Source organism: Hippoglossus stenolepis, chromosome 2 (genome assembly GCF_022539355.2).
Source record: "Hippoglossus stenolepis isolate QCI-W04-F060 chromosome 2, HSTE1.2, whole genome shotgun sequence".
Taxonomy (NCBI): domain Eukaryota; kingdom Metazoa; phylum Chordata; class Actinopteri; order Pleuronectiformes; family Pleuronectidae; genus Hippoglossus; species Hippoglossus stenolepis.
The window spans coordinates 25,350,340-25,359,803 of record NC_061484.1 but is presented as its reverse complement, the minus strand read 5'-3'; the positions used below and the strand labels follow the sequence as shown (position 1 = coordinate 25,359,803).

General features: G+C 43.0%; 2 pseudogenes; both read right to left on the bottom strand.

Moving 5' to 3' along the window:
* Positions 1-3,295: 3,295 nt before the first annotated feature.
* On the bottom strand, positions 3,296-4,496 carry LOC118103809 (annotated as a pseudogene).
* Positions 4,497-5,706: 1,210 nt separating this feature from the next.
* LOC124854569 lies at positions 5,707-9,234 on the bottom strand (annotated as a pseudogene).
* Positions 9,235-9,464: the final 230 nt, after the last annotated feature.

The window sequence follows — 9,464 nt, the reverse complement described above, 5'->3', positions numbered from 1 at the left end:
ATAGTTTCACTTCCTCTGAACAGAAACAGATCTCTGCTCCTCCCTCTCTCATTCACTTCCTGCAGTGACTCATCTCCAACAGTCCACACCTTGTTGTTCACTGGTCCTTACACTGACACACCTGTGAAGGGAGGAGACACAGAAATATCCTGACTGGGAGGTCATTCACAACATACAGTAACAATTAAAGTCAAATCAAATAGATGCATTTAATAATAATAAATCATATCTTTATTTATAAAGCACACCTCAAAACAAATAAAGAAAAACGAATAAAATTACAAATACAAACTCACTTATAGAAGAATGAAAAACTAAAAAAGTTGACAGCTGAGATAACCTCTTCCTCTTTTCTTCACCAATCACGGCGCTGGATTCGATGTAACCATGGGCTTATGGCGGGGTCTACGAGTGGCGTTCATTCTGGGGTCGTTGTTGATGATCCTGCTCCTCCTCGTGTACTGGGACGACGTCAGGGGCTTCAGCCTCCACCAGCTGGGACCCCAGACACACGGTCGCCTCAGGCTGCATCTTGTCCTCTGACGACTGCCGGCCCGTCCCTCTCTCCCTCCACCACCAGAGCCCAGACCAGTTCTTCCTCCACGTCCCCACCAAGCAGCACCAGGGCCAAACTCATCCCTGAGAAGACGAGAGACAGACAGTAAGGCACACACAGAGACAGACAGAGACATACACACACACAGACACACACATTACTGTGATCGCTTGACTTATATAAAGACTCTATAGATCTCTATATAGGGTCCATGTTTTAAAGCAGGAGGTCTGACGCTGGTGTGACAGTTTGTGACTCCCCATTGATGAACCAAATGGTTGCCATGGTGATGGAGAAGAAGGTGTCCGGCTGCAATGAGACTGAGACCAGAGCGGCCGTGAGGGAGAAGAGGAAGAAGAGGAAGAAGAGGAAGAAGAGGAAGAAGAGGAAGAAGAGGAAGAAGATGGTGACGAGGCTGACGGCAACTGGGACACGTTCCCTCACCCTGCAGATCGCTTGATAGACCTGAGAGATGTGAGTGCACAAAAGACCAACTTTTCCCTGTCTGGCGACTTTCTATAGAACTGCTTTGTTTTCATACAAATTTAACTCAGCTTTTTTTATTGAAACACAATGATAAATGGTTTGAGTTAGATTTTAAAATCTATGAGAAAAGTGAAACATAACTTTGACGTTTATGCAGAAGAGAAAGAGAACACTTTCAGAACTTAAACTTCAGAAACAACGACCTCTAGTGGCAGCTCAGTGTTGTGTTGGCAGTTGTGAGGACTTAATGTGTTTTATGATGTGATTTGTTCTGAATGTGACTGGATCACACACATCCTAGATATAAAACTATGTATTCCTGTGTTTTAAAATCACAGCAGGATCATAAAGTACCTTGGTTACCAGCCCCACATGAACATGAAGATCAGAATGCATCACACTGACGTGTTTAAAACCCAAACTGAAAAAATCTAAAGCCCCTAATCAAACCTAGATGGATTTCAAAGTTCAAATCTTTAAATATATTTCCACCAACGATGGGTGAAATATTTTTTCTTTCCCACTTAAAACGCAAATATGCTTTCACTGAAGCTAATGACTCTGAACAATTGATAGAAAACTGTCTTTTAAAGGACTGGGGAATTAATTCCATAATAATAAACCATTCTGATCATAAAGCTGCATAATTACATCATTATCCATTTCTAACATAAGAAAATGTTAAATCCTAAATTAGTCCAAACCTCCGCCCATGTTAAAGAAGAGGAAATAAAATTCCTGGACCAGCTCTAAATCTATGTGTTCTTCACTTGGTCCTCATACCTCATCCCTTCACAAACACTTCATGGAAATCGGTGAGCAGTTTAATAGTGATCCTGTAATGTAATAAAGAATCAAACACGCAGACAGGAGCAGGTAGTAATGACTTTGAATGTTTATTTAAAGTTATTCCCACTGCACAACCTCTCCCTGTTGTCCACTAAGGGGTGCTGTGAGACAGTAGCTGTTCCTGGTGGTGTGAAACTGTCGCCCTCTACAGGAAACAGAAAGTAACAGCTGCTGCAGTGTTTCCGCTGCTGTTTGATTTTAAAGGTTTTACATGAAATGAAATAAGGACAGATGTTAAACACTGCCCTCTAGTGATTCTGAATTCTCAAAATTCACAAATACAGCTTATCAAATGCGATGAGAGCTGCAGAACAAACCCTCAGAGGGACTCGATCAGGACACTCTCAGTGGAACTGCTAGTTCAGATCATGAAAATCAAAAAGAACGAAACCTACGCAGCAGCAGATAAATATGCCCGTTCACTAAATATGCTGTCCCTGAAAGTAGGGGCCGAGTGGATTCAAACTTTACAAAGATGAGCCGTGATAAAACAAACCAGGTTCCACATTCACAATGTGACCTAACATCCCATAACACTGATGGACTGTAAATCAAACCAAAGTGAAGTCGATCTGTTGGACATGTTGGCCAGCTCTGATTCATTTCATCAGTAAAGTCTGTTCAGTGACTCTTGTTCAGTGAGTTCATGGATTACAATCAGTTTGTTTCACCTCCATCACATGTGGAAAGAAAAAGAACCAACTAATCAGCTCATTGATGATCCAGGATCAATACAGGTTATAAAACATCAGGAACCTTATTTCTACATTGATTTAGAAAACAACAGCAACATTATTTCTTTCAAACACATTCATGTCAGTGTGTCATTGTAGAATTCTGTCTTTACAAAGTGAGAACAGATATCTGTGGTGCAGGAAGGTCAGTGTTTGATTGACAGCTGATCTCTGTCTGAAACAGAAGCGTCTGACAGCAGACTTTGGGCAACAAACATGGAGACAAAAGAAATGATAAAAACACAGAATCTCAATCCAATCAATAAAATTTACTATTTGTATGGCCCATATTCACAAATACAATCTGTCTCATAGGGCTTTAACAGGTGTGACATCCTCTGTTCTTAACCCTCAACAAGAGAAAGGAAAAACGACTAAAAAACATTTTTAACAGGTTAAAAGAACATAGAAACCTCAGAGCCACATGTGAGGGATCCCTCTCCCAGGAGGACTGAAGTGCAATAGATGCCTCGTGTAAAGGAGAACATCAGCAAGATAAGATTGATTAGAATAAACACTTTCTAGCATAATGGAAGGTCAATGAGTTGATTGATTATTGTCAGTAATGAGTCAGTATCTGAGGAGAAATATTATACATCAAGCAGTCTTGTTGTAATCATAGTCCGCGGTCAAAGCTGTCACTACCATGCGTGGTCCACCACCACTATCAGATGCCAACACGATACAGGATCCGCCATTATTATCAGGATCAGCCAGCTGAACACAGGATCCATGAGTTTAAATCACTGCTTTTAATGACTCAAGTCTATTTCAGTTCACGGAACTCAGCTGTGGATCCAGAATAATAACAAACCCAAACTCCAGCATAGAGAGGCTGAGTGAATGTGGTCTGGACTCTGTGGAGGAGAGTCATGGTGTCAGTGACGCTGTAGAAGGACAGAACACCTGCACTGTGATCCAGGTACACTCCTACTCTGGAGGACCAAGGACCTGACACTGGAGTCCTGATGCTGTTGTAATAAAAGATATAACTGTTTCTATAACAATGTAACGACCAAGATTTATCATTGAATCCAAATACACATTCTTGTGACTCTCCTGCTCTGCTGATATTCTTGTATGTGACTGCTACACTAACTAGTCCTCTCACCTCCACCTCCACCTCCCAGTAACAACGTCCAGTCAGACTCTCTCTACTCAGGACCTGACGCCAAACAGTGAATCTGTCTGGGTGATCAGAATAAGACTGTTCTTTACTCATTAATGTTACTTTTCTGTTTCCCTCAGATAATAACAGATCTTTGTTTACTGTGTTTGGATCCAGTGTGATTTCCTGTGAATATTTTAAGGAGTCAGCTCTGGTCTTGGGCTCTGGTTGAGGCAGTAAAACATCCACCGAGACCTGAAAATCTGTAAAATCTCTGTTTTCTGTCTCACTCCACAATGTCCTGTAGTCGACCTCTGACCTGTGACACAGCTGCTGTCACGTCCTCAAAGTACCTCAGAGGACGGATCCTGATGCTGGATGAGTGTGTAGATTCACTGTGTGACAGTGAGGGGTAGTTGTGTAGGAAACTGGTTGTGATCCTCTCTGTGTCTGAGAACTGCTTCAGTTCATGGTCTTTCCTCTTCAGCTCAGTGATCTCCTGCTCCAGTCTCTCCTGACTCTCTGACTCGACTCACTTCAGTTTGCTGCTTGGATCTGATCTGCTGCCTCATCAGAGCTTCTTTTCTTCAGCAGACAGATCAGCTCAGTGAAGATCTTCTCACTGTCCTTCACTGCTTATCAGCAGAGCCATTGATGGCCTCCTCCTTCTGTTAGACAGCTTCCATCACTTTCTCTCTGTCCTGGAGTCCCTGCTGGATTGTTTGTCTCCTCAGCCGAGCTCTCTCTGCCTCTCAGTCCTTTCTGCTGCAGCTGTAACTGTGTAAGTGGTCTTTATGTTCATCCACAGAGCAGAGATATGAATACACTGCTGATCAGTGCGGCAGACATCTTCATCACCTCATCATTAGCGAGCAGATGTTCTCCTGTGGAGCTTCTTCGGGCTCCACCAGCTTGTGCTTCTTAAATGGAGCTGACTGAAAATGAGGCTGGAGGTGTTTTTCCCAATAAGACACCAAACAAACCAAACAGGACTTGAGAGCTTTCAGTTTTCTCCCAGTGCAGAAATCACAGGCCACATCTTCAGGTCCAGCCTTAGCAGTGATCGCTTGGGAGCAGCAGGAGTCCAGTCTTCTTCAGCTCCTCCACTAAATCAGCTAACATGGTGCTTTTCACCAGGACAGGCCTCGGTGTGAGGTCTCTGTCTACACTGAGAACAGCTGTGCTTCCTCTCTCATCCTCATTGTCCCAGTGGGTGTTAATACAGCTCAGACAGTAGCTGTGTCCACAGCCAGTAGTCACGGATCCCTCAGTGGATCCAGACAGATCGAACCAGCAGAATCTTTCTCTGTCAGTTGATTTTCTTGCTGCGCCATTTCACCTGGTGTCATTGACTGTAGAATAGATTCACTTCCTCTTAACAGAAACAGATCTCTGCTCCTCCCTCTCCTTCACTCCCTGCAGTGACCATCTCCAACAAGTCACACCTTGTTGTTCACTGGTCCTTACGTGACACACCTGTGAAGAGGAGACAAAGAAATTTTCTGACAGGAGGAGCTGGTTGTGTCGTTGTTAGTTTTTGGTTACTGCATTTCTGACGGCCTGTTCATACCTGTTGTTAAGAGGAGCTTTCAGTGAGAGGCAGAGTGTGTTATCCTTCATTCACAACATACAGTAACAATTAAAGTCAAATCAAATAGATGCATTTAATAATAATAAATCACATCTTTATTTATAAAGCACATCTCAAAACAAATAAAGAAAAACGAGTAAAATTAACAACTACAAACTCACTCATAGAAGAATGAAAAACTACAAAAGTAGACAGCTGAGATAACCTCTTCCTCTTTTCTTCACCAATCACGGCGCTGGATTCGATGTAACCATGGGCTTATGGCGGGGTCTACGAGTGGCGTTCATTCTGGGGTCGTTGTTTATGATCCTGCTCCTCCTCGTGTACTGGGACGACGTCAGACTTCAGCCTCTCGCTGCAGGACCCCAGACACGGAGTCGCCTCAGGCTGCATCTTGTCCTCTGACAAGGCCGGCCAAATCCCTCTCTCCCTCCACATGAGCCCAGACCAGTTCTTCCTCCACCGTCCCCACCAACGCTTTCAAGACAAAACTCATCCCTGAGAAGACGACAGACAGACAGTAAAGGCACACACAGAGACAGACAGAGACACACACACACACACACACACACACACACACACACACACACACACACACACACACACATTACTGTGATCGGTTGACTTATATAAAGACTCTATAGATCTCTATATAGGGTCCATGTTTTAAAGCAGAGTCTGACGCTGGTGTGACAGTTTGTGACTCCCCATTGATGAACCAAATGGTTGCCATGGTGATGGAGAAGAAGGCGTCCGGCTGCAATGAGACTGAGACCAGAGCGGCCGTGAGGGAGAAGAGGAAGAAGAGGAAGAAGAGGAAGAAGAGGAAGAAGATGGTGACGAGGCTGACGGCAACTGGGACACGTTCCCTCACTGTGCAGATCAACGATGAACCTGAGAGGTGTGAGTGCACAAAGACCAACTTTTCCCTGACCGGTCACTTTCTGCAGAACTGCTTTGTTTTCATACAAAATTTAACTCAGCTTTTTTTTTATTGAAACACAGTAAATGGTTTTTGAGTTAGATTTTAAAATCTATGAGAAAAGTGAAACATAACTTTGACCTTTATGCAGAAGAGAAAAGAGAGAACACTTTCAGAACTTAAGGTTCAGAAACAGCGACCTCTAGTGGCAGCTCAGTGTTGTGTTGGCAGTGGTGAGAACTTAGTGTGTTTTATGATGTGATTTGTTCTGAATGTGACTGGATCACACACATCCCAGATACAAAACTATGTATTCCTGTGTTTTAAAATCAGAGCAGGATCATAAAGTACCTTGGTTACCAGCTCCACATGAACATGAAGATCAGAATGCATCCCACTGGTGATGTTAAACCCAAATAAGAAAAACTAGAGACCCTAATCAAAGCTAAATGTATTTCCAATTTAAAATCTTTAAATATATTTCTACTAACGACGAGTGAAATATTTGTTCTTTCCCACTTAAAACGCAAATATGCTTTCACTGAAGTTAATGACTGTGAACAGTTGATAGAAAACTGTCTTTTAAAGGACTGGGGAATTAATTCCATAATAATAAACCATTCTGATCATGAAGCTGCATAATTACAACATTTTCCATTTTGTTAACATGAGCAAATGTTAAATCTTAAATTAGTCCAAACCTCCACCCATGTTGAAGAAGGAAATGGTCCCTGGACCTGCTCTGGAAATCTATGTGTTCTTCACTTGGTCCTCATACCTCATCCCTTCTGAAGCACTTCATGAAATCAGTGAAGCAGTTATGCAGTAATCCTGTAATGTAATAAAGAATCAAACACGCAGACAGGAGCAGGTAGTGATGACTTTGAATGTTTATTTAAGTTATTCCCATTCACACAACCTCTCCCCTGTTGTCCACTAGAGGTGTTATTGAGACAGTAAGCTGTTCTAATTGGTGTGAAACTGTCGCCCTCTGCAGGAAACAGAAAGTAACAGCTGCTGCAGTGTGTTGCTGCTGCTGTTTAATTTTAAAAGGTTTTTACATAGAGAATAAAATAGGGACAGATGTTAAACACTGCCCTCTGATGGATTCTGAATTCTCAGGTTTCACCAAAATACAGCTTATCCAAATGTGATGAGAGCTGCAGAACAAACCCTCAGAGGGACTCGATCAGACACTCTCCAGTGGAACTGCTAGTTCAGATCATGAAAATCAAAAAGAACAGAAACCCTACGCAGCAGCAGATAAATATGCCCGTTCACTAAATATGTAAATACAACGAGAATGAGTGGATTCACACTTTACAGAGATGAGCCGTGATAAAACAAACCAGGTTCCCATTTACATTGTGACCTAACATCCCATAACACTGATGGACTGTAAATCAAACCAAAGTGAAGAGTCGATCTGTTGGACATGTTGACGCTCTGAGTTCATTTCATCAGTAAGTCTGTTCAATGACTCTTGTTCAGTGAGTCATGGACACACAGTCAGTTGTTTCACCTCCATCTCACATGTGGAAAAGAAAGAACCAATAATCAGCTCATTGATGATGATGGGATCAATACAGGTTATAAACCATCAGGAACCTTATTTCTACATTGATTTAGAAAACAACAGCAACATTATTTCTTTCAAACACATTAATGTCAGTGTCATTGTAGAATTTCTGTCTTTACAAAGTGAGAACTGAATATCTGTGGTGCAGGAAGGTCAGTGGCACGATTGACAGCTGATCTCTGTGCGGAGCAGAAACGTCACGACGACGAACTTTGAGCAACAAACATGGAGACAAAAGAAGTAAATGATAAAAACACAGAATCTAAATCAATCAATCAATCAAATTCCACCAGGTTTAAATCACTGCTTTTAATGACTCAAGTCTATTTGAGTTTACGGAACTCAGCTGTGGATCCAGAATGAACCCAAACTCCAGCATAGAGAGGCTGAGTGAATGTGGTCTGGACTCGGTGGAGGAGAGTCATGGTGTCAGAGACTCTGTAGAAGGACAGAACACCTGCACTGTGATCCAGGTACACTCCTACTCTGGAGGACCGAGGACCTGACACTGGAGTCATGATCCTGTTGTAATAAAAGATATAACTGTTTCTATAACAATGTAACAACCAAGATTTATCATTGAATCCAAATCGACATCCTGAGTCTCCTGCTCTGCTGATATTCTTGTATGTGACTGCTACATCAACTAGTCCTCTCATCCCCACCTCCCAGTAACAACGTCCAGTCAGACTCTCTCTACTCAGAACCTGCCACCAAACATTGAATCTGTCTGGGTGAACAGAATAAGACTGTTCTTTACTCATTAATGTTACTTTTCCTGTTTCCCTGAGATAATAACAGATGTTTGTTTACTGTGTTTTGGATCCAGTTTGATTTCCTGTGAATATTTTAAAGAGAGGTCAGCTCTGGTCTTGGGCTCTGGTTGTGGCAGTAAAACATCCACTTGAGACACAATCTGTAAAATCTTTGTCCCTGTCTCACTCAGAATGTCTGCTAAGTGACCTCTGACCTGTGACAGCTTCCACTGTCCACGTCCTCCGTGCCTCGGGGACGGATCTGAGGCTGGATAGTGTGTAGATTCCCTAGTGGTGACAGTGAGGGTGGTTGTGTAGAAAACTGGTTGTGATCCTCTCTGTGTCTGAGAGCCACTTCCAGTTCATGGTCTTTCCTCTTCAGCTCAGTGATCTCCTGCTCCAGTCTCTCCTGAAGCTCTCTGACTCGACTCACTTCAGTTTGCTGCTGGGATCTGATCTGCTTCATCAGAGCTTCTTTTCTTCCAGCTGACGGATCAGCTCAGTGAAGATCTTCTCACTGTCCTTCCTTTATCAGCAGAGCCATTGACAGCCTCCTCCTCCTGTTGAAGCAGCTTCATCTTTCTCTCTGTCCTGGACTCTCTGCTGGATTGTTTGTCTCCTCAGCCCGAGCTCTCTCTGCTCAGTCCCCCTTTCTGCTGCAGCTGACACTGTGTGATGTTTATGTTCATCCACAGAGCAGAATAACAAACTCCACTGCTGATCAGTGCGGCAGAACATCTTCCTCACCCCTCATTGGCGGGAGCAGATGTTCTCCCTGGAGCTTCTCGGGAGGCTCCACCAGCATGCGTCTTAAATAGGTGACTGAAAATGAGGCTGGAGGTGTTTTTCACAATAAGAGGCCAAAACAAACCAAACAGGACTTG